We start from the raw sequence: 26,806 nt of genomic DNA, 5'->3' as shown, positions 1-26,806 counted from the left end.
CCCAGCTCCGCACTTGCTTAAAACCTGTTATGCCTCCAACATCTTCCAGTTCTGACGAAAGGTCATCGGCCTGAAACGCTAACTCTGTTTCTCTCTCCACAGAGGCTGTCAGACCTGCTGAGGGTATGCCAGCATTTTCTGTTTTTATTACGGCCGTTACTGGGGCAGTTATACCGCATAGGTTGCCATCACGGTGCAGCAGTCTTGGCTTCAAACCGATATCAGCTGAGGAGTGGAGTGTAATTTGGTTGTGAAGCCACTGGAAGGGAGGTTCAGCGACTGGGTGTTCCCACGGGGTAGGTGCATCTCTGAAAAACCGCGATGAACAGCACAGGGTTTTTGATCCATTAAAATCAGAGCGCAGAAAACCACAATGCTTTCTCAAGAGGTGCCTCCTACATTACAGCAGTGACTGCTCTTCAAAAATGACTTCATTGGCTATAAAGCGCTTTAGGACGTCCTGAGGTTGTGAAAGGCACGATAAGAATCATAGAAAGATACTGCACAGAAGGAGGCCATATAGCCTGTGACAGCTCTTTGGTAGAGCTATGCAATTAATCCCACTTACCCTTCCCTTTCCCCGTAGCCCTGTAAATGTTTTCCCTTCGAGCGTTTATCCAACTGTCACAGAAACATAGAAGATAGGAGCAGGAGTAGGCCATTCGGCCCCTCGAGCCCACTCCGCCATTTAATGAGATCATGGCTGATCATCCAAATTCGGTACCCTGTCCCTGCCTTCTCCCCATATCCCTTGATCCCTTTAGCCTTAAGAACTGCTTCCACTCCCAAGACTGCGAGTTCTTTCTTTCAGATCAAGGAATCGACCCTTTTGGAGTGTACGTTGCCCCTCTCTAGGAGTTGGAATAGAAACAGAAAATGTTGGAAATGCACAACCGGTCCAAAGAGAAGAGATGGGCTGTGACTTTTCGCACGTGTGTGTGTAGCCCTTCATGAGAACTGGAGTTCTGATCAAGGGTCCTTGCTTGCAATGTCTTAGCCTGTCTTTTCTCTTTAAATCCCCTGGGATGGCAGGACTGTCGTATGAGGTGAGATTGGGTCGACTAGGCCTGTATTGACTAGAGTTTAGAAGAATGAGAGGGGATCTCATTGAAACGTATAAAATTCTGACAGGGCTAGACAGACTGGATGCAGGGAAGATGTTTCCCCTGGCTGGGGGGAGGTCTAGTGTTAGATCTGTGTATCTTGATGTGGTGTCCTTCAATAATTAGACAAGAGAATGCAGGGAACAATCAACAGGTGTTTACTGAATGAGGGTTACTCTAAAACTAACTGTACAGATCCCTACTCAGGGTTTATATACAGGTGTGGTCACTGCCGGTACTACAGTATACAGGAGCTGTAAAAAGTAGTTCTCCCCTTAAAGGTACATACATTACAATTCCTCCCCTTTTAGATTAACAGTACCATAACATTCATTTAACAATTAAATATCAACTAATTACAATTAACACTTTTAACATGCAACATTAACTGAAAATAGTCTATTTATAAATTCAGTCTTTGGGGAGGCTTCCTGATCCTTTTTGGATAGCGCCTTTCCTGAGTGCCTTGCTCTTGGTGCGGAGGCGATTCTGGCCCCCTGTCATCGGTTGGTTCATCAGCTTCCGATGCTACTTTTTCTGGGGTAGATGCTACCTGTATGTTGGGTTCATCACCAGGTACGTATGGGCGAGACATGGGGTTGACTCGTTCCTGTGACTCTAGGATCTGGTCAACATGGCGTCTCACAATGTTCTCGCCAACATCCACTGTGTACATTAGTGGGCCCTGCCGTGTGCATATCGTTCCTGGTTGCCATTTCTCTGTTCGGTAGTCGCGGGCCAAGATTGGTTGCCCTACATTGAAGCTCCTTATCGGCTTCTCATTGATGTGCTGCAATTGCTTATTCTCAACATCTCTTCGTACATTTGGTCTGAGCAAATCCAGACGAGATCTCAACCTTCGGTTAAAGAACATCATGGCCGGGGCCTGGTTGGTGACTGCATGTGTCGCATTTCTGTAGGCTAAGAGGAAATTGTCCACCTTATGCTGCAGTGGAATGTCGTCATCGCACATGGCCCTTACTGCTTTTTTAAAGGTTTGTACGAACCTCTCAGCCAATCCATTTGTGGCTGGATGATACGGGGCGGATGTGTAATGCCTTACCCCATTCCTTTTCATAAATCTTCAAAACTCTTCAGACACAAACTGTGGTCCGTTATCAGAGCAAATCTGCTCTGGCAAGCCGTTCCTGGCAAATATGGTCCATAGGACTGCAATAGTTTTCTCCATGGTGGTGGAGGACATTTTGATCACCTCAGGCCATTTCGAGTGCGCATCCACGGCTATTAAAAACATTGAGTCCATGAATGGACCAGCAAAATCAATATGCACCCGTTGCCATGGAGATGAGGGCCACTCCCATGGGTGTAGAGGGGCATGTGGTGGTGCATTTTGGACCTTCTGGCATCCTGAGCAGCTCTTTGTCAGGTCCTCGATTTGCTGATCGATCCCCGGCCACCACACATAAGCCCTAGCAAGGCTTTTCATTTTCACCCCTCCCAGATGGCCTTCGTGAAGCTCATTGAGCACTCTCTCCCTTAACTTGGGTGGAATTACCACTCGGGCTCCACACATCAAGGTCCCCTGGCATACTGACAGCTGTTCTCTTCTGGATGAGAATGCTGGCAACAGTGAGTCGCCATATGTTAGCCATCCCTTCACCGTCAAGTCATATACCCGAGACAGCATCGGGTCATTTCGGGTCTCCTTCTCTATATCAGCGTTAGTTACTGGCAAGCGTTCAATTATAGTCGAATGAAATATTTCGACAGGGTCCACTGCTGGTGCTTCCTCCGCAGTAGGCAGTGGCAGGCGTGATAGCCCATCAGCGTTTCCATGCTGTTTCATGCCCTTATACTCGATTTCATATTGGTGCGCCCCTAGAAAAAGGGACCATCTTTGTAGCCGTTGCGCAGTCATCACCGGAACACCTGTCTTTGGATTAAAGATGGAGACAAGTGGTTGGTGGTCTGTCAGCAAGGTGAACTTCTGCCCGTGCAGATAGTGATTGAACTTTTTCACTCCCCACACTAGGCTGAGGGCCTCCCTGTCAATCTGGGCGTAGTTACGCTCGGCTGAGGTTAGTGACCAAGACGCGAAGGCTACTGGCCTCTCCGAGCCGTCCGGGAATTTGTGCGACAGCACCGCTCCAATGCCATAGGGTGATGCATCACACACCAACCGAATTGGTAGTGCTGGGTTGAAATGAGCCAACACCTCTTTTGATGTGATCAATGCTTTGCTCTTCTGGAAAGCTCATTTACATTCGTCACTCCACTTCCATGGTACCCCCGTTTGCAGTAGGGTGTTCAGTGGGTGTAGAACTGTAGTCAAATTCGGCAAGAACTTATGGTAGTAGTTCACCAGCCCGAGGAACGACCTCTGTTGTGACACAGTTTCTGGTGCTGGAGCCTTGACTACTGCCTCAATCTTTTCAGGGGACTTATGTAACCCCTCTTCATCAATAACGTGGCCACAATACGAGATCTGCTTCTGGAAAAACTCGCATTTGTGGCGATTAGCTCGGAGCCCATATTCCTTCAATCTAGTGAGCACCTGCTCCAGGTTGGCGAGGTGATCATTGTCATTTTCGCCCGTGACCAGGATGTCGTCCAAATAACACTGGGTCCCTGGAATCCCTTGCAGGACTTGATCCATTGCCCTTTGCCAAATAGCCGGAGCTGATGCTACCCCGAACACCAGCTGGTTGTATTGGTAGAGACCTTTATGAGTGTTGATCGTGAGGTACTGTTTCGAGGCTTCTTCTACCTCCATTTGCAGGTACGCCTGGGCCAGATCAATCTTAGTGAAGCGTTTCCCTCCAGATAGCGAGGCGAAAATATCTTCAATCCGCGGAAGCGGATATTGTACCGTGTGAAGGACTGGGTTCACTGTCACCTTAAAGTCCCCACAGATGCGAACCTTCTTTGGTTCCCCAGGCGTATTACTCAACGACCTCTTCATTGCAGGAACGATGGGTGTAGCCCACTCGCTCCAGTCCACTTTGGACAGTACCCCTGAACGTTCCAAACCTTCTAGCTCTGCTTCGACGGCTGGGCGGATCGCATAAGGCACCAGTCTGGCCTTAAAAAACTTTGGGCTTGCATTTTCCTCTATTTTGATCATCGCTGTTATGCTTTTTAGTGTTCCGAGTCCCTCCTGGAACACTTCTTGTGCGTCAGTTAGCATTTTTGACAGTCGTCCAGGTGTGACGTCGTCATCCTTTTTGGCATCTACAGTCAGTGCTTGTATGGAATGCCAATCTAGCTGTATCTTCCGGATCCATTCACGTCCTAGTAGTGGTGGTCCTCTCTCTGGCAATACATATAGGTCCATTTTTGGTGTTTCCTTGCCGTTATATATAACGTTCACCCTTATTTTTCCTTTGGGGTAGACTTTTTGCCCCGTGTACGTCTTCAAGGCAATCTTTGTATCTCTCAAGGGTATATGTGAGAATAGCCGCTTGTAGTCCCTTCGGTTTATGACTGTTAGGGCTGATCCTGTGTCCAATTCCATTTTCACTTGGACTCCGGCTATCTTGAGCGTGACCCAGATAGTTTGGTGATCCTCCATTTTGATCACATTATGTAGTTTCAGACAACCCAGCTCCTTGCTTCCGGAGTCTGTATCACTTTTCTGTTCGTCTGAACTACTCTCCGTCACCTTATGTACCTTCTTGTACTTCTCCTGTGGAGATTTCTTGTTGCTGGTTTTCTTTTCCGACCTGCAGACTCTTGCTATGTGTCCTACTTTTCCACACTGTCTGCACACTTGGTCCTTGAACCAGCAATCCTTATGGTCGTGTGTTGTTCTGCCGCAGCGATAGCACTTCACTGTTCCGTATGACATTTCATTTGTGCCATATTCTTGCGGTCTCCGTTGTATCTCTGCCGCGCCCCGTGCTGCTGCTTCGTGTGATACTGCCATGCTGAAAGCCTTGTCCAGCGTAAGATCCTTTTCTGATAGAAGCCGTTTCTGGGTTCCTTCACTTTGAAGCCCACACATAAACTTGTCCCTTAAAGTATCTGCTAGTCCCGTTCCAAACTGGCAGTGTTTCGATAGCTTGCGCAGTTCCGTTAAATACTCAGCATTACTTTCATCTTTATGCTGGTTCCTTTTGTGAAACTTAAATCTTTCTGCTATCAGCAGCAGTGTGGGGTTTAAGTGGTCCTGTAGGATTGACACTATGTTTTCAAAATCCTTTTCCACTGGCTTCTCTGGGGTTACTAGGTTTCGCAGTAAGCCATACGTTTTTGCACCCATTGAATTCAACAATACCAGCGCTTTCCTGTCATCTGGCACTTCATTCGCCTTGCAGTACACTTCTATGCGTTCGACATATGTCGTCCAATCTTCGACTTCATTGTCGAACGCTGTGACACTGCCACTCTTCGGCATCCCTGGGTGTGGTTAAACTGGCTCAAAATGGCGTCTCCCACGCTCTCCCTTCTTCTCCGCTGCGGCTCAAAATGGCGTCTCCCGCGCTTTCCTTTCTTCCCCGCTGACGCTGCTCGGGCCTTGAACACCGGCTGCACTCTGCGCATTTTCCTGCGCGCCTCTCTCTTTCGTTGACGCTGCTCGGCCCTTGAACACCAGCTGCGCTCTGCTCTCTCTCGTTGATGCCGCTCGGTCCTGACCACCGGCTGCGCCCTGTGCGCTCTCCCCTCTCTCTTCTCCCGTCGACGCCACTCGGTCCTGAACACCGGCTGCGCCCTGTGCACTCTACCCTCTCTCTTCTCCCGTCGACGCTGCTCGGCCTTTTTCTGTGCCGTTGGTCAGCTCTAGCCGCCACTGTCGAGGAAGGGTCTGCGCCGTACCTGTTGCCAGCCTGTTTCGCTGGACCACCGTGACTGGAGAACCAAGCCCGGCTCTCGACAGCCTCCCCTGCGATGCTCAAATCTCCGCTGGATGACTGGGGGGTTTCCCGTGGTCGACGCCCGTGCTTCTGGACTCGGCCTTCTTCTTTCACTGTTCTCCAGGAGCGAATCCCTGGGAGGTGATGCAGAGTTGCAGGTAGGTTTGAATCTTCTCGTCGCCAATGTTAGATCCGTGTATCTTGATGTGGTGTCCTTCAATAATTAGACAAGAGACTGCAGGGAACAATCAACAGGTGTTTACTGAATGAGGGTTACTCTAAAACTAACTATACAGATCCCTACTCAGGGTTTATATACAGGTGTGGTCACTGCTGGTACTACAGTATACAGGAGCTGTAAAAAGTAGTTCTCCCCTTAAAGGTACATACATTACATCTAGAACCAGGGGTCACAGTCTCAGGATACGGGGTAGGACATTTAGGACTGAGATGAGGAGAAATTTCTTCACTCAGAGGGTGGTGAACCTGTGGAATTCTCTACCACAGAAGGCTATAGAGGCCAAGTCACTGAATATATTTAAGAGGGAGATAGATAGATTTCTAGACACAAGGGGCATCAAGGGGTATGGGGAGAGAGTGGGAATATGGTATTGAGATAGAGGATCAGCCATGATCATATTGAATGGCGGAGCAGGCTCGAAGGGCCGAATGGCCGACTCCTGCTCCTATTTTTCTATGTTTCTATGTTTACAGATGCTAGTTGACCTGCTGTGTATTTCCTGCTGTTTTTCTTTTTCCTTCTTCCAGAAGGTGATCCCACTTCAGGCTCGCACCCGCTGCAGTTCAACAGCTTAAACATTTCCCAGGTGGTTCGGGGGGTCGGGGCGCATGTTGAACCTCATTTTGAATCTCTTTTAACGTGAGCAGAGAGGGATGGATGTGTGTGTTCCTTACGAACATTAACATTAAAGCACTATACGAAAACCATTGAAATTCTTGTGTGCATGTTCAGAGCGTGGTGTTCCCTGGCCAGAGAGTAATGTGCAGGCTACAACAACAACAACTTGTATTTATATAGCATCATTAACACAGTAAAACGTTCAAGACACTTCACAGGAGCGATTATCAAACACAATTTGACATCAAGCCACATAAGGAGACATTAGGCCAGATGACCAAAAGCTTGGTCAAAGAGGTAGGTTTAAAGGAGCGTCTTAAAGGAGGAGGGAGAGCTTTAGGGCGGGAATTCCAGAGCTTAGGACTTAAACAGCTGAAGGCATGGCCGCCAATGGTGGAGCGATTAAAATAGGGGCTGCGCAAGAGGCCAGAATTGGAGGAGCGCAGAGATCTCGGAGGGTTATAGAAGAGCCGGAGGAGGTTACTCGCTCAATCACTCTGAGACCAGTTCCTGCAATATAAAAACAACCTCAGTAACTTCTCCCAACGCCTTCAAAGACCTTCAGTTTGTTTCAATGACTCCCTTGTTGTTGACCTGACCTCCTCATATCTCTGTCTTAGTAGATCCTTGAATAACTTCTGTTCAGTAGTTTTTGATCTGTATGTTGATTGATAGCATATTTTGCTCACCAGCTCCAAACATAATCACGTTGTTGCTCCAGCAGTTCATAAGCATGTAGGTTACTGTGACCTTTATGGGAACAAAAGTTCATGTGGTTTTGGTATACCAATTAGAGAAGCAGAAGTTTGTACTTTAGTACCTTTGTTAGACATATGGGGCTAAGATAAGAGAGAGGAATTGAAGAAAAATGTTTCCCTTGCACCCTCCCCATTATAATGAGTGCATGCACTGATAATCTCAAATCATAGATGGAGGCTATTTGGCCCATTGTGTTTTCACCAGTGCTAGCTCCACACCAGAGCTCTAATCCCATTTCCCTACTTTTTCCCCACCACACCCATTTTTCCTCTTCAAATGTTTAACTTATTGTAAAAAAACCTTTGCCTTTACCCTTTAAGTGTTAAGCTTAGCCTACTGGTAGTACTCTAACAGGACTAGACAGACTAGATGCAGGAAGGATGTTCCCGATGGCGGGGGAGTTCAGAACCAGGGGTCACAGTCTAAGGATAAGGGGTAAGCCATTTAGGACTGAGATGAGAAGGAATTTCTTCACCCAGAGAGTGGTGAACCTGTGGAATTCTCTGCCACACAGGGCAGTTGAGGCCAATTCATTAAATATATTCAAGAAGGAGTGGATATATTTCTTGAGCCTAAAGGAATCAATGGATATGGGGCGAAGGCAGGGACAGGGTACTGAGTTTGGATGATCAGCCATGATCTCATTAAATGGCGGAGCGGGCTTGAGGGGCCGAATGGCCTACTCCTGCTCCTATCTTCTATGTTTCTATGTTTCTATGTTACTCTTGCCTCAAACTCAGAAGGTCGTGCGTTCAAGCTCCACTCAAGCATCTGAGCAAATAATTGAGGCTGGCGTTTCCATGCATTACTGAGGGGAGTGTTGCATTGTTGGAGGTGCTGTCTTTCAGGATGAGATGTTAAAATCGGTCCTGTCTGTCTGTTCAAAAAGGATCCAACTGCATTTTTTTTCATAAGAAGAGAAGGGAGTTCTCCCCGTGTCCTCGCCAACGTTCGTCCCTCAACCAACACCACCAGAAACACTTTATTTGGTCTTTGATCCCATTGTTGTTTTGGGATCTTGCTGTGTGCAAAATTGGCTGCAACAATTGCGTAGAAAATTGACTGCACTTCAAAAGTAATTTGTTGGCTGAAAAGCACTTGGGGATGTCCTGAGGTCATGAAAGATACCATATAAGTGCAAGTCTATCTTTTTTACATTGGCCCAAACAGTCCATGGCGGTACTTACCTTCCACATGAGCAAATAGTCCTAATCACGCTTACCCACTCTGTTCCAATACTCCATCACCCCTTTTTTCCTTTGTCTGCCTATCTAATCTAATCTGGAATATTGGCATAGCTTCCGTCTCGACCACTTATCTTGCACGTGAACTCCACAGCCTCACAACTCTCCAGAGGGCCTATTTTAACCCTCCCCTCCTGCCTGGCGGGAATGATGTGGGCTGGGGGGGGCGGTGATAAGATGGCGGCTGGGGGGGGTGGGCGGGGGTGGAGGGGGGAGGGTGGGGGGTTCATGCCGTGTTTCCACCGCCCCCACCATTTTTACCTGCCTGAATTCAGGCACGGGAAGGCCGCCCGCCGCACAGGAGCGAGGGGGGGGGGCCTAATTTAAATGGCAGTGTCGCATTCCCATGACAATGGGCTCAGTTGTGAGGTCTCCCCCCCAACCTATGCCAAGCCAACGTGAAGAATGGCTACTTGGGGCTTCTGGTGAAACTATACGTCAGTCACCGCCTCCAGGAGAGAAGGAGAAATAATAAAATAAAGTATTAATTTTCACACTGAAAACTTTCCCTGCTCGATAAACCTTTGACCACTGCAGAAAACGTTCTTCGCAAGTTTGTTGACACAGTATAATAAACTAAATACCTGCCTTCCAGGTACTGCCCAGAATTCATAACATGCCACGTAGTGGGACGATAACCAACACACAATTTTGAAAGACTCTGAATTGAGCAACTGGTTACCCCACAAAGAGGGTGAATTATTGCAACAGCCTAAACAACAACAACAACTTGTATTTATATAGCGCCTTTAATGTAGTAAAACATCCCAAGGCGCTTCACAGGAGTATATTAGACGACAAATTTGACACCGAGCCACATAAGGAGAAATTAAGGCAGGTGACCAAAAAACTTGATCAAAGAGGTAGGTTTTAAGGAGTGTCTTAAAGGAGGATTGAGAGGTAGCGAGGCGGAGAGGTTTAGGCAGGGAATTCCAAAGCTTAGGGCCTAGGCAACAGAAGGCACGGCCGCCAAAGGTTGAGCAATTATAATCAGGGATGCTCTAAAGGGCAGAATTGGAGGAGCGCAGATATCTCGGGGGGTTGTGGGGCTGGAGGAGGTTACAGAGATAGGGAGGGGGCGAGGCCATGGAGGGATTTGAAAACAAGGCTGAGAATTTTGAAATCAAGACGTTGCTTAACCGAGAGCCAATGTAGGTCAGTGAGCACAGGGGTGATGGGTGAACAAGACTTGGTGCGAGTTAGGACACAGGCAGCCGAGTTTTAGATGTCCTCACGTTTATGTAGGGAGGTTGGCCAGGAGTGCGTTGGAATAGTCAAGTCTAGAGGTAACAAAGGCATGGATGAAGGTTTCAGCAGCGGATGAGCTGAGGCAATGATGGAGACGGGCGGTGTTACGGAGGTGGAAATAGGCGGTCTTAGTTATGCCGCGGATATTTTCTTTTAATTCGTTTATGGGATGTGGGCGTCGCTGGCAAGGGCAGCATTTATTGCCCATCCCTAGTTGCCCTTGAGAAGGTGGTGGCGAGCCGCCTTCTTGTACCGCTGCAGTCCGTGTGGTGAAAGTACTCCCACAGTGCTGTTAGGGAGGGAGTTCCAGGATTTTGACCCAGCGACGATGAAGGATCGGCAATATACTTCTAAGTCAGGATGGTGTGTGACTTGGAGGGGAACCTGGAGGTGGTGGTGTTCCCATGTGCCTGCTATCTTTGTCCTTCTAGGTGGAAGAGGTCACGGGTTTGGGAGGTGCTGCCGAAGAAGCCTTGGCGAGTTGCTGCAGTGTGTCTTGTAGATGGTACACACTGCAGCCACAGTACGCCGGTGGTGGACGGAGTGAATGTTTAAAGTGGTGGATGGTGTATTGATTTCTTTGTGGGTTCAATGACGAGACATTTATGAAAGAGAATGTCTTTTAATCTAAAGTTTGTTCAACTCTGGTTAACAGCCTTACAGGAGACACCATGCTAGAAATCCATCTAAAACGAAACTCAAACTAAACTGCTTGTCTCTGTCACATGCCCTCTGCTGGTCAGGCATAAGTAATCAATCAGGCAAACATGCTGGTAAGGCATCATAATCAAACAGGCAAATACCATCACTATTTGCTGATATCATTACATCTCCCTTTCTTAAAACAAAAGTATTTTACTTTTAACTAACAACATGTGTTCTTTGTATTAATCTGCATTTTAACTGTAACACTTAATGAACTTACATTATCATTATCATGATCAAGGTTTTTTAACCTTGCTTTGTGTGTTCACATGAAATATGTAAATACACTAGAACTTGAAGAAAGAATAAGATAACCTTACTTCCTTCTATAACAATAGTCCTTAAATTTGCTCAATGAGTCTCTCAGGAGGCTTCACGTGTCTTGAGGATTTTCTGATTGATTGTCCTTGAATCTGAGTTGTTGCCTCAGATGATGGTTTCTCAGCTGTGTGATCAGGTTGTTCAGCAGTATCAGTCTTTTGACCTGCTGTGTGATCAGGTTGTTCAACAGTATCAGTCTTTTGACTTGCTGTGGCTGGTCCCATGAGAAGATCTCGACGATTTCTTCGCAGAACAGCACCCTCATCTGTCTGAATGGTGTATGATCTTGGTTGAACTTCACTCAGGACAGTTCCCTTCTGAGTCCATATGTTTGTTTTGTCTTTGAACCTAACTTGGTCACCAGTGTGGAGTTCAGGTAGGTTTTGTGTTCCTCTGTCATAGTAGTACTTTTGCTTTTCTTTCTGTTGTTCTTTGAACTTCCTCACTTTCTCCCCCTCTTTTGTTTTCAGGAGGTTCTCCGGGATGGGTAGGTTTGACCTTAACAGACGTCCCATAAGGAGTTGGGCTGGTGACATACCACACTCGAGCGGCGTTGTGCGGTATACAAGCATGCTTTGGTAGAAGTCAGTTCCACTGTCTTTTGCCTTGTACATCAGTCTTTTCACTGTCTGGACCGATTTTTCCACCTGTCCATTGGACTGTGGAAAGTGAGGACTTGACGTTGTGTGGACAAAGTCCCACTCTTTGGCAAAGTGTCGGAAACTTGCATTGTAAAACTGAGGTCCGTTGTCTGTGAAGACCTCGCTTGCCACGCCATGTCTGGAGAATATGGCTTTCATACATGTTATCACAGCATCTGCAGTGGTGGTGTACAGTCTACAAACCTCTGGATACAGGGAGTAATAGTCTGTGACTACAAGATAGTCCTTCCCTAGACATACAAATAGGTCAGCGCCTACCTTCTGGTAAGGTCTGTCTGGCGCTGGGTGTGGCTTTAGTGGTTCTACCGGATTGCTTGCTCGATATTTCAGGCATATTGTGCAGTTTGACACCTCATTTGTCACATCTTGGTTGATTCGTGGCCAGTACATCACCTCTCGTGCTCTTTTCTTACACTTTTCGATTCCCAGATGTCCTCCATGGATCCTTTTTAGCATCTCTTTTCTCAGACTCTTTGGGATAACTATTTTACTTCCTTTGTAGATGATGTCTTCGACCACTGATAGTTCCGCCCTGCAGTTCCAGTACTCTGCCATGTCAGGTGAGCAGTCTTGCTTCATGTTGGGCCATCCATCCAAGATGCTTTTCCTCAGTCGTTTCATTGTTTCATCTTTGTTTGTCTCAGTCTTTATGAGCTCCATTTTTGCATCTGCTATGGGCAGTGCACTTGTGATCATGTCCACGTAGGCGTTCACTTTTTCATCCATTGTGGTGTTTGCAGGCTCACTTGGGTCAACAGCTCTGGACAACGTGTCTGCTGTATACATTAGCTTACCCGGTGTGTACGCAACATTCAGTGTATAGCGTTGCAGCCTGATCATCATTCTTTGTATTCTAAGCGGACAGCTATTTAGTGGCTTCTGGAACAATGCAATCAAGTGCTTATGGTCAGTCTCTACACTGATTGCTTGTCCTGCTACAAACTGGTGAAATCTTTCACAGGCGTATGTGATGCTGAGCAGCTCCTTTTCTATTTGAGCATATCGCGTCTCCGCATCTGTCATTGAGCGCGATGCATGTGCAATAAGTTGTCAGTAGTCATATTTTTGCAGAAGAACGGCACCGAGCCCACTCTGTGATGCATCTGATGATATCTTGATGGGTCTCGCTGGGTCATAAAACCTCAGAACTGGTTCCTCTGTGAGCAGTTTCTTTAGATCACTCCATGACTTCTCATGCTCATGATTCCATTCCCATTCTATGTTCTTTTCAGTTAGTCTTCTCAGTGGCGCCATCTTTTCTGAGAGGTTGGATATGAATTTACCCATGTAATTGATCATTCCATTAAACCTCTGCACATCCTTTTTGCATTGTGGCTTTGGCATATTCTCTATGGCGGACACCTTTCTGGGATCTGGTCTGATGCCCTCACTGCTAAGGATATCTCCCACGAATGTCAGTTCTGTTACCCCGAGCTGGCATTTCTCTCTATTCAGCTTCAGGTTTGTTTTCCTTGTTGCTTCCAACACTTTTTTCAGTCTCTCGTCATGCTCAGTTCTCGTGGTTCCCCATACTATGATGTCATCCATTGATGTATCAACTCCCTCCAGATGCTCATAGATCATATGGATAGTTTTGTGATACACTTCAGGAGCTGAGGCAATGCCAAATGGGAACCTTAGGGATCTGTATCTGCCAAATGGACTGTTGAACGTGCATAGTCTTGAACTTGCTTCGTCCAGTTTCATCTGCCAAAATCCTGATGATGCATCTAACTTGCTGAAATACTTTGCATTTGCAAACTGTGACATGATTTCCTCACGTGTAGGAAGCTTGAAGTGCTCTCTCTTTATTGCTCTGTTTAGATCTCTTGGATCCAGGCAAATTCTGAGCTTTCCATTCTTTTTGTCCACAACGACAAGGGAACTCACCCACTCAGTTGGCTCATCTATCTTCTGAATCACGTTCAGGCTTTCCATCCTGTCCAACTCTGCCTTCAGTTGCTTTTGAAGAGCAAACGGAATTTTCTGCATGGAAGTATGACCATTGGCATACTTTTATCTACTCTGATCGTGTGTTCTCCTGGAATGCAGCCTAGACCCTTAAATAGGTCGTTGTACTCTTTCATGAGTTCATCATAGACTGTCTCTCCTTTGCTTTCCGCAACGAGTACTCTCTTTACCAGGTTCTGTCTCTCACAGGCTATTAAACCTAGTATGGCTTGCACATCCTTTGGCACCACGATTAATGCTAGCGTGTGCTCTCTGTCCTTGTGTGTCACTTTGACAATGCATCTTCCTTTCACTGGTATATCAGTACCTGAGTATCCTGTCACTTTCACTTTTATTCCATGTATCTTTGGTCTGGGTCTAATTTTCTTAAAATCAGTCTCTGATATCACATTAACTTGTGCTCCAGTATCCAATTTAAATGGAATATGTATGTCATTCACTTTAATGTCAACATCCAGTCTCTTTTTTCCTTTTTGTTTTCAGACACAATATCTACATAGAACTCCTCTATCTTGCTTTCATTTACTGTATGGACCTTGCTTTGTTGCGCTTGGTTCTTGCAGCAACGGGCATAATGGTTGTTTTTGTTGCAACTATTGCATGTTTTACCATATGCTGGACACTTTCTTAGTGGATGCTGTGTACCGCATCGACTACATAACTTTCGATTGTCCCTTTCATTTTTGTTCGCTGGCCACGCCTCTTTTTTCACATTGGCGCTCTTTTTGTTAAACGGTTTGTGTCCGTTCTTACTCACTGCATCCACGTTGCAGCTACTCTCACTGAACAGCTCCTTTGCCTGCGACTTCACAGCCTCTGTAGCCCTACACAGTGCTATGGCTTTTCCCAGGTCTAGATCTTGCTCTCTTAGCAGTCTTTCCCTTAGACCATTATCTGGAATACCACACACCAGTCTGTCTTTTATCAGCGAGTCTGTCAGTCCCCCAAATTCACATGTTTTGCTTCGGTTTCTCAGTTCAGTCACATACTGATCAATAGTCTCTCCCGTTTTCTGTACACATGTGAAAAATCTGTGCTTCTCAAACGTCACGTTATGTTTAGGTATGCAGTAGGCCTCAAACTGTTCCATTATTTTATCTAGCTTCATTTTGTCTCCATCAGCAGCGAATGTGAAGTTATTATACACCTCTAGCGCTTCATCACCCACGACATGTAAGAACACTGACGCTTTCATTTTATCACTTTTCTCGTCAGCTCCGATTGCCGCTAAATACAACTCCAAACGTTGTTTGAACCTCCTCCAATTTTCAGCCACATTACCTGTCAACTGAAGCTTCGCCGGTGGGTGTAAACCTTCCATTTTTTCACTTCGTTAGCTATTCTCCAATGGTAAGCAACGATGTTCTCTTTTGGCTTGCTAATATGTGGAGAGCTGATTTAACTTCAGATTTTTCCTCTTCATCTCTTTCAATCACTTCTGACACCATGTATTGATTTCTTTGTGGGTTCAATGACGAGACATTTATGAAAGAGAATGTCTTTTAATCTAAAGTTTGTTCAACTCTGGTTAACAGCCTTACAGGAGACACCATGCTAGAAATCCATCTAAAACGAAACTCAAACTAAACTGCTTGTCTCTGTCACATGCCCTCTGCTGGTCAGGCATAAGTAATCAATCAGGCAAACATGCTGGTAAGGCATCATAATCAAACAGGCAAATACCATCACTATTTGCTGATATCATTACAGATGGGGTGCCAATCAAGCGGGCTGCTTTGTCCTGGATGATGTCGAGCTTCTTGAGTGTTGTTGGAGCTGCACTCATCCATGCAAGTGGAGAGTATTCCATCACACTCATTACTTGTGCCTTGTAGATAGTGGAAAGGCTTTTGGGAGTCAGGAGGTGAGACACTCGCCGCAGAATACCCAGCCTCTGACCTGCTCTTGTTGCCACAGTATTTATGTGGCTGGTCCAGTTAAGTTCCTGGTCAATGGTGACCCCCAGGATATTGATGGTGGGGGGATTCGGTGATGGTAATGCAGTTGAATGTCAAGGGGCGGTGGTTAGACTCTCACTTGTTGGAGATAGTCATTGCTTGCCACTTCTGTGGCGCGAATGTTACCTGCCACTTATCAGCCCAAGCCTGAACGTTGTCCAAGTCTTGTTGCATGCGGGCATGGACTGCTTCATTATCTAAGGAGTTGTGAATGGCACTGAACACTGTGCAGTCGTCAGCGAACATCCCCGTTTCTGACCTTATGTTGGAGGGAAGGTCATTGATGAAGCAGCTGAAGATAATTGGGCCTAGGACACCATGGTCGGGAGCTCATTTCAAGGTTAAATTTGACACCAAGGTTAACCTCAAAGAGTTTTCCATTTAATCTCCCTCCGCCGCTCTTTGCCGATACCTTCTAAGTTTTTCTGTTTCAGAAATAAATCCACTTCCCTTTGGGCAACTGCACAATGTTGAAGGTGCACAGGTGCACGTGTGTGCGTGTGTGTGTATGTGTGCGTGTGTGCAAGTGTGTGTGTGCATGCATGTATGTGTGCAATTGTGTGTGTATTTGTGTGTATGTGTGCATATATGTGTATACAGGAAACTCTTTTTTATCCAGCACCGACGGGACCGGCGTGGTGCCGGTTGATCAAAAAGCCCGGATTACAGAGAGGTTTAGTTAAAAGTTACGAGAGCCCCGTACACGGCCACAGGTGCAGGAGCCCCAGTTACATGGCACTTGTGCAGGAGTCCCGGTTACACGGCCACAGATCCAGGAGTCCCTGTTGCACGGCCACAGGTGCAGGAACCCCGGTTACACGGCCACAGACCCAGGAACCCCGGTTACACGGCCACTAATATATAGTAAAACTTACCTGAACCTACGCCTGAATTTTGCCGGATATTTAGGTGCTGTTAAAAGAAAGTTTCCTGTATATGCATGTGTGTATGTGTGTGTGTGTACATTGGGTGAGGACAGAATCATTGGGCTTGGCTATGGTGCCTCACTTCCTGCAGCGAAACAGTGGGCCAGCACTGACCGCGAAGGCTCACACGGTAATAATGGCCACTCGGGCGAGCTAGTGGAGGATGACAGTCTTCAAGTTAAAAATGCACAAATAAATATTGGTTTGCAAACATTTCTGATCACTCAAGCACCGATATGTGAAAAATTCTATGGCCGGGAATTTCCCTCAGAGCTGTTCCCGATCCGTTGCGGTAGCCAGAAGTGTGGCGGAAATGCCGTTTACAGCGGCAGATAGAGCAACTCTGAGCCTATAACTGAAAAAACTTGGAACGTTAAGTGTCCTATTAACCTCAATGACCTTTCTATAAAGAGTTTGTAACACCTGAAAACAACCACATACAGGTCAACTATCCTTTGTCCGCAATTCCGAAATTCGAAAAGCTCTGAAAACCGAAAGTTTTTCGTGGAGCGTCTCTCGATATTTCCAGTGTAAAAGCTTGAGCAGCTTGCACGGGAGTTTGCAGATTACTGCGTGGCCGTGTGCAACTTTGAGGAAACATTGCTGTTAACTATTTCTTTATAGTAATCTGGTTACCTAGCCAGGTTTGCATCCATCACTAGTAAACCCGACGGCTGCCTCTTGTCCATTTATAAGCGTTATTATCCGTTCTGAAATCCGAAAAATTCCGAATTCCGAAACACATCTGGCCCCAAGGGTTTCGGATAAGGGATAGTGCACCTGTAGTAGATTCAATGATTACACTTCGAAAAGTAATTAATTGAATGTGAAAAGCATTGAAGAGTCTGGAGACCTGATATGATGCTGTATAAATACAACTCCATTATTTCTCAGATTGTTGACTCTAATAACTGGCGTCTTACGGTTATGAAGCCCAGATAATCAAGCTCACAGCAAACAAGTGCTTTTAATGACTTTTATTAACAGCCCTACAAAATACAGAGTTAAAGGTTATAGTTACCCCTCCCGGAGCAGATGTGGCTTCACTGAGCAGTCATCTCTCGAGCCTGTTCTGACAGTCTGGTGACGATGTGTACCTTATATAGATAGCTTGCAGCAGCCCTTGCACAATAATGACCATGGAATGTCTCAATCTCAAACCTTTGAACTCTCGTGCCAAATATAGTTACCAATTTCCCTTCGTTCAGCGAGCAAACAAAGGCCCCATGGTTACGCAGCCTCTTTTCAACACAATAAGGTTCAAGGGGTGCAAGGACACTTGTTATCGGAACTCCACACCTAAACATCACTCAAGAGATAAAAGCATACATCGAGACGTGGCACGGCGACTTTTGTTATTTTAAGGTACACGTACAGACATTAATGGGCCAGAAATTCGGGTCCCCACGGGTGTGTCCGCGCTGGGTTCTCACATGTAGGCCCAGCGAAAGTGCCGGTTTCGTGCATGCACTGCGCATGCGCGGGAAACCGGAACTTCCGTTCCCTTGAAGGAAGGGATTCACAGGTCGAACGCGTGCGCCGGAGAGGCAACCCGTACGCCTGGAACTTCCATTTTTTTTATAGCTTTCTCCGCGAAGGTAAGTCTCCAGCAGCTGCGCGTTCAAAAAGCAGACGCAAGGCCTGCTTTTAACAAGGTAAGTGGTGAATTAAGTAAAGTTAAAACATTTTTTCCACAGGTTTATTATTTTTAAATACTTTCAAGAAAGGTAAGTTTATTTTTAGCCCCGTTAAAAACTGTAATTAATTTTTTTAAATTTAAATTATTGTTTAAAATAGTTATTTTATGTAATTTATAGTTATTTAAAAAAAGTGATTTAAAAAAATATATATTTGAAGTTTTAGTTAGGTTTTGGGGCCGATATCTATTCATAGATTTGACAGGTCTTCCTAGACAAATCTATGAATAGAGATTCCCTGCTACGATTGGCTCCCCATGGCACACGTGATCCCAGGGGACGCTTCGAACTAACTGCGCCCCTGGGATACGCGAGCACTGCGCGCCGGCAGTTGGAGCAGGCCGAGAATCGGAATCCCATGCGGGCCCACAGCACAACGGCCGGCGCGCTAGGTAAGTGCAGGTCAGAGACTTGCACCCGCGGGAAGCCCCCAACCCGAATTTCTGGCCCATTAGCTCATCCGACCAGCCTCATTCTGCTGATCGCTGACCATCAGGCTTCTTAACTGGGCAAAAACATCTGCTGGTGCTCCTTCGTGAGCATTAAGCGTCCTAGACAATGCAACAGGATCTCGTCAGGCCTGAAGCCTGGCGCTCCCCCACCCCGCCATTTGCTGCCTTCACGACAGTGAATTGGTCGCATGCTGGAGATTCCGCTGCTGACAAGAACCAACGTCAGTCGCCTCTTGAGCCATTTGTTGATGTCGCAGCACCTGTTTAAACAATGGGCCCATATTTTCCGATTGCAGGCCTCCCGCGGGCGGAGGGCTGCGATCTGTAAAAATCTACGCCTTTACCTGAGGGCTCTCGGGACGCACACGCTTCCACTCCTGGGCCTCTCCAAACTGCCGGTGTTCAGGGCCCACGTATCCCAGGGGCGCAGGTAATTCACAACGTCCCTGGGATCACGTGGGCCATGGGGAGCCAATCACAGAAGGGAATCTCCCTTCATAGGAAGACCTGTCAAATATATGAATGGAGATCACCCCCAAAAACACAGTAAAACTTTAAATAAATGTTTTTTAAAAATCACATTTTTAAAATGACTTGAAGTTACAATACTTTTAATTTTAATACAATTTAATTTTTTGAAAAGAATAATTAAAGTTTTTTACGGGGCTAAAAATAAACTTACATTATTTTTAAAAGATAAATCAGTGAAAATTTTTTTTTTTTTAACTTTTTTTTCAACTCTTATCCTGGTAAAAGCAGGCCTTACGCAGGCTTTTACCAGGCGTAAGAATTGTAAGGGTTTTCTGCGGGCGGAGGGTCTGCAGAAAGCGGAACTGTCCGCCCGCAGAGGCCCTTCTCCAGGGCAGCTGGAGGATCTGTCAAGAGCTTTCTTGGCAGATCGGAAATGGCAGTTTCCAGCACATGCGCTGTGCATGCCTGAAACCAGCATTTCCGATGTCCCTACGGGTGTGTACACAGGGCATACCCACCCGTAGCGATCGGAATATCTGGGCCATAGTCTTAAAGTAGCTAATAAGTATCATTTGTGCTATTACTAAAACTCTGAGGGCGAAAAATTTGGTTGGTTAGCGCCTCCCGTTAGCGCACTCACCCTCTGGGGAGATGGCCCCCGAGCTTCCCTTCCCCCATGGCGTTGCTGCAGCCCACTGGGTCCCGGAGCTTCACCCACATCAGAGCCATTTCCTCTGCTCCCCTCCAGTGACCACGTGGCCACAGTATCGGATGTCTCGCCCTTGGGAGATGCAGGCGGTGAGGCTCCGGCTTGGCGTTCCTCCTCCTCTCCCGCGTCACTGCCACCGGGAGGCTGAGGGACAGGCTGGTGAGATGGTGGCTCACTATCTGAAAGCAGGAAGGTACAAGAGTGGCTTTAGCGTGAGGGCAGGGGGGCAGGAAGGGAGCAAGGAATGGGGGCAGTATAGTCAGATGGAAAGTGGGAAAGGCTCGTGTTGTGAGGGGGAAGTGGTATGAGAGAGGTGAAAGAGATGATGAACATACCGTTGCTGTCCGACCTCTCCGACTGCAACAGCACCCACGACATGGCTCGTGATTATTCTGTGCACGCGCTCCTCCAGCTGTGTGAGGGGGTGCAGCTCTGCCTGACCTCCTCCTGTGCATTGTTGCTCCCTCTGGTTAGGTATAAGCTTGGCCTGCAAGAAAAAGGACAGCGTGTGAGTGAGTGAGCAGCCATGTGTTTGGCAGATGTGCCTACCATAGTTGAATAGCCGTTAATGTCTGTGACATAAGAAAACTACTAGGCACTTGATCTAAGCGTTAAACAAAGCTTTAATCAACTGTTTTTCAACATGGAGATCTAGTTGTGTCCTTCACTAGTTCCTGTTAAGAATGTCCTGAGCAAGCTGGGCCCATGCCCGAGTCATAGAGTCATAGAGTCATAGAGTAATACAGCACGGATAGAGGCCCTTCGGCCCATCGTGTCCGCGCCGGCCATCAAGCCCTGTCTAATCTAATCCCATATTCCAGCATTTGGCCCGTAGCCTTGTATGCTGTGGCATTTCAAGTGCTCATCCAAATGCTTCTTAAATGTTGTGAGGGTTTCTGCCTCCACAACCCTTTCAGGCAGTGAGTTCCAGACTCCAACCACCCTCTGGGTGAAAAAGTTCTTTCTCAAATCCCCTCTAAACCTCCCGCCCTTTACCTTGAATCTATGCCCCCTAGTTATTGACCCCTCTACTAAGGGAAAAAGCTCCTCAGCATCCATCCTATCTATGCCCCTCATAATTTTGTACACCTCAATCATGTCCCCCCTCAGCCTCCTCTGCTCCAAGGAAAACAAACCCAATCTGCCCAGTCTCTCTTCATAGCTGAAGCGCTCCAGCCCTGGTAACATCCTGGTGAACCTCCTCTGCACCCTCTCTAACGCGATCACATCCTTCCTGTAGTGTGGCGACCAGAACTGCACACAGTATTCCAGCTGTGGCCTAACCAGTGTTTTATACAGCTCCATCATAACCTCCTTGCTCTTATATTCAATGCCTCGGCTAATGAAGGCAAGTATCCCATATGCCTTTTTTACCACCTTATCCACCTGTTCCGCCGCCTTCAGGGATCTGTGTACTTGCACACCCAGATCCCTCTGACCCTCCGTCTTGCCTAGGGTCTTTCCATTCATTGTGTATTCCCTTGCCTTGTTAGTCCCCCCAAAGTGCATCACCTCGCACTTTTCCGGGTTAAATTCCATTTGCCACTGTTCCGCCCATCTGACCAACCCATCTATATCGTCCTGCAGACTGAGGCTACCCTCCTCGCTATTTACCACCCTACCAATTTTTGTATCATCCGCGAACTTACTGATCATACCCTTTACATTCATATCCAAGTCATTAATGTAGACCACAAACAGCAAGGGACCCAGCACCGATCCCTGTGGTACCCCACTGGCCACAGGCTTCCAGTCACAAAAACAACCTTCGACCATCACCCTCTGCCTTCTGCCACTAAGCCAGTTTTGTATCCAATGTGCCAAGGCACCCTGGATTCCATGGGCTCTTACCTTCTTGACCAGTCTCCTGTGCAGGACTTTATCGAAGGCCTTACTGAAATCCATGTATACCACATCCACTGCGTTACCCTCATCCACACACCTAGTCACCCCCTCAAAAAATTCAATCAAATTAGTCAGACATGATCTTCCCTTGACAAAGCCATGTTAACTATCCCTGATTAATCCTTGCCTCTCCAAGTGGAGACAAATTTTGTCCCTCAGGATTTTTTCCAATAATTTTCCTACCACTGATGTTAGGCTCACTGGCCTGTAGTTCCCCGGTTTTTCCCTACTACCCTTCTTGAATAATGGTACTACATTAGCGGTTCTCCAGTCCTCTGGCACATCCCCTGTGGCCAGAGAGGTCCTGAATATATGTGTTAGAGCCCCCGCAATCTCCTCCTTTGCCTCACACAGCAGCCTGGGATACATTTCATCCGGGCCTGGGGATTTATCCATTTTTAGGCCAGCTAAAACCGCCAATACCCCCTCCCTCTCGATGTTATACTCTCCCTGGACAGCGCCACCAGCAGGCCACCCAGTATTATTTCATAAGTCATTTCCACATGAATGACAAGATTCATGTCAATCTGCAAGGTGTGCGATGTGGATGTTACTTTTAGTAGATGGGTGAGTGTTGGGGATTTGGCACTTAATACCGCCTGTGCACAGAGTGAGGTTGGGATGGTGGGATGCAGAGGTATTTCAAGCATCTACTCACCCTGCCCACCCGAGTGAGGTCGTTGAACTTCTTGCAGCACTGGGTGTGAGTCCTTTGGACCAGCCTCCTGGACGATACGTACTGGGCCACCTTCCTCCACACCCTTGTGAACTCCCAGGGCAACGGCCTCCTGCCAGTGTCTACGAACAGCACTGCCCGTCGGTGTTCCACAGCGCCAACCAGAACCACCAATGCCTAGTCGCTAAACCGGTGAGCTCTCACCCTGGGCCCCTGAGCAGCCATGATAATCGTTGTTGAAGAATTGCACCTCCTTGCAGGCCCAGGTTAAACGCAGCAATGATCAGGGTGAGGCTGTGCAGCATGAGGGACCCTCCCCTTTAAGAGCTAGAAGGCGCCAGTCTGTCTGAGTACAAGGTAATTGGCATTGCCTGAGCTTGAGTAGTGCTCTGAGGCAGCGCTCCGTTCCCTGATGTTAGCGCCCTAAGAGGAGTGTGTAGCGCTTGATTTAGCGCTCCAATCACCTCCAGGGGTGCTGGAGATGAATTTCCCAGTCGCCGGCGATAATTTGCACCGGGCGCTACATTTTGCACCCGGCCGATATTACCGCCCCAAAATGGTCGATACCAAATTTTCCCCCTTAAAATATAAGGCAAAGCCTTAGAAGCAATTTCTCCGTAAGCACGTCCATAAATGAGAAAATCATCCCCGAGGCTGAATAAAAGAAAGACTTGCATTTATATAGCACCTTTCACAACCGTAGGACTTCCCACCGCGCTGTACAGCCAATGTCGTCATCGTGTCGTGCCGCTACAACTTCCCGCGCCACTGTTCCACGCAGGCTCTGGCTCAGGAGTTGAAGCCCCTCAGATCTTTAGGTCTGCATGGCCCTGGTAGTAGAAGGCACCCTAGGAGCTGCTCCATTGTTTGCGATGCATCTCCGCTGTCACAGTTGGTAGTAGCAGTTTGGCTGTGTCCCCACTTCTGCCTGAGGGCTGTGTAGCGGCCAACCCCAGTCCTGAGGTGATGGAGACGCAGCCAAGTAGGCCAAGTCTCACTGGCTCCTGTTGGAAGAGATTCCTCTGGATCAAAAGCTAGCTTGTGTGGCTTTGTCTGCAGATCCTTTGACCAAGCATCTAGTCTACAGCTGTGGGGATTACATTCCAAGGGCTGGACAGCAGGTGAGAAACTGCTCCTGGACTAAGAACATAAGAAATAGGAGCAGGAGTCGGCCATACGGCCCCTCGAGCCTGCTCCACCATTCAATGAGAGCATGTATGAGGTGCGAGTTGGGTAGGATTGATTGGGGAATGACACTCAAAGGGTTAACGGTAGATGGGCACTGGCAAACATTCAAAGATCGCATGGATGAACTACAGAATTTGTTCATCCCAATTTGGCATAAAAATAAAACAAAAAAGGTGACTCAACCGTGGCTATCAAGGGAAATTAGGGATAGCATAAGATCCAAGGAGAGGACATATAAATTGGCCAGAAAAAGCAGTAAACCTGAGGATTGGGAGCAGTTTAGGATTCAACAAAGGAGGACAAAGGGATTAATTAAGAGGGGGAAAATAGAATATGAGAGTAAGCTTGCAGGGAACATAAAAACTGACTGTAAAAGCTTTTATAGATATGTGAAGAGAAAAAGATTGGTGAAGTCAAGCATAGGTCCCTTGCAGTCAGAATCAGGGGAATTTATAATGGGGAACAAAGAAATGGCGGACCAATTAAATACATACTTTGGTTCTGCCTTCACAAAGGAGGACACAAATAACCTCCCAAAGATGTCGGGGAACATAGGGTCTGATGACAGGGAGGAACTGATAGAAATCAGTATTTGTAGGGAAATGGTGTTAGGGAAATTGATGGGATTGAGGGCCGACAAATCCCCAGGGCCTGATAATCTACATCCTAGGGTACTTAAGGAAGTGGCCCTAGAAATAGTAGATGCATTGCGGGTCATCTTCCAAAATTCGATAGACTCTGGAACAGTACCCATGGATTGGCGGGTACCTAATGTTGCCCCACTGTTCAAAAAGGGTGGTAGAGAGAAAACGGGGAATTACAGACTGGTAAGCCTGACATCGGTAGTGGGGAAAATGCTAGAGTCCATTATAAAGGAAGTAATAGCAGAGCTCTTGGAAAACAGTGCCCGGATCGGACAAAGTCAACATAGATTTACAAAAGGTAAATCGTGCTTGACTAATCTACTGGAAATTTTTGAGGATGTAACTGGTAAAATAGATAAGGGAGAACCAGTGGATGTGGTGTATTTGGATTTTCAAAAGGTTTTCGATAAGGTCCCGCATAAGAGATTAGCGTGTAAAATTAAGGCACATGGGATTGGGGGCAAGGTATTGACTTGGATAGAAAACTGGTTAGCAGACAGAAAGCAAAGAGTTGGAATAAACGGCTCTTTTTCCGAGTGGCAGGCAGTGACTAGTGGGGTACTGCAGGGATCGGTCCTTGGACTCCAGCTATTCACAATATATATTAATGATCTGGATGAGGGAACTAGATGTAATATCTCCAAGTTTGCAGATGACACAAAGCTGGGTGTGTGTGTGTGTTATGAGGAGGATACCGATAAACTCCAGTATGATCTGGACAGGTTGGGTGATCGGGCAGAAGCATGGCAGATGCAATATAACGTGGATAAATGCAAGGTTATCCACTTTGGTGTCAAAAACAAGAAGGCAGATTATTATCTGAATGGCAATAGATTGGAAGAAGGGGAAGTGCAACGAGACCTGGGCGTCCTTGTGCACCAGTCGCTGAAAGTAAGCATGCAGGTGCAGCAGGCGGTTAAGAAGGCAAATGGTATGTTGGCCTTCGTAGCGAGAGGGTTTGAGTACAGGAACAAGGATGTCCTGCTGCAGTTGTACAGGGCCTTGGTGAGACCATATCTTGAGTATTGTGTGCAGTTTTGGTCGCCTTATCAGAGGAAGGATGTTCTTGCCATGGAAGGAGTGCAGCGAAGATTCACCAGGCTGATACCTGGGATGGCAGGAATGACGTATGAGGAGAGATTGGGTCAATTGGGCTTATACTCGCTGGAGTTTAGAAGATTGAGAGGGGATCTCATCGAAACTTATAAAATTCTAACAGGACTAGACAGACTAGATGCTGAAAGGATGTTCCCGATGGTCGGGGAGTCCAGAACCAGGTGTCACAGCCTAAGGATAAGGGGTAAGCCATTTAGGACAGAGATGAGGAGGAATTTCTTCACCCAGAGAGTGGTGAACCTGTGGAATTCTCTACCACAGAAGGCAGTGGAGGCCAATTCATTAAATATATTCAAGAAGGAGTTGGATATATTTCTTAAGACTAAAGGGATCAAGGGATATGGAGAGAAAGCAGGAACAGGGTACTGAATTTGGACGATCAGCCATGATCTCATTGAATGGCGGAGCAGGCTCGAGGGGCCGAATGGCCTACTCCTGCTCCTATCTTCTATGTTTCTATGTTTCTATGGCTGATGGGCCTCTTAGTTGCTGGCTCGTGTTGAGAAAGTGAATGACGGGGATCACTTGTCTGCTTTGACCTTTCCACTCTTGATGAAACCCGCCTTCTTATGAAAGGTGGGGCAATACCAATTTTACAGCCAATGAAGTGCAGTTACTGTTGCAGTGTAGGAAACACAACAAGATCCCACAAACAGCAATGTGCCGAAACCAGATAATCTGTTTTTGTTATGTTGATTGAGGGATAAATATTGACCAGGACACCAGGGAGAACTCCCCTGCTCTTCTTCGAAATAGTGCCGTGGAATCTTTTACATCCACCTGAGAGAGCAGGCGGGGATTCGGTTTAATTTCTTAGCCGTGAAACGGCGCCTCCGACAGTGCCGCACTCCCTCAGCACTGCACTGGAGTGGCAGGCTAGATTTTCCAAGCAGCAAGTTAGGGGTGATGGCTGGGTTAGTAAATGCACACCGACTTGGGCGTGGGCATGGCATCTTTTCTATCTACCTGAGAGGGCAGACAGGGCCCTTGATTTAACGTCTCATCTGAAAGACGGCACCCCTGACCCCACAGATCATCACTGCACTGGGAGGGTCAGTCCGGATTAGGTGCTGAAGTCCCTGGAGTGGGGCTTGAACCCACAACATTCTGACTCAGAGACAAGAGCGCTACCCACTGACTCAAGGCTGACACCAAAAGTTCAAAAGAAATGTGTTAAACAAGGACGATGTAATCTTCTCATTGGCCCAGAAATTCGGGTCGGGGGCTTCCCGCGGGGCAAGCCACCGACCTGCACTCACCTAGCGCGCCGGCCGTTGTGCTGTGGGCCCGCGTGGGATTCCGATCCTGGGCCTGCTCCAACTGCCGGCGCGCAGTGCTTGCGTATCCCAGGGGCGCAGTTAGTTCGATGCGTCCCCTG

Source organism: Somniosus microcephalus, chromosome 32, assembly GCF_052327205.1.
Source record: "Somniosus microcephalus isolate GS21.2 chromosome 32, FLI_Smic_1.0, whole genome shotgun sequence".
Taxonomy (NCBI): Eukaryota; Metazoa; Chordata; class Chondrichthyes; order Squaliformes; family Somniosidae; genus Somniosus; species Somniosus microcephalus.
The sequence above is the reverse complement of the archived record's forward strand: the minus strand, read 5'-3'. Positions refer to the sequence as shown.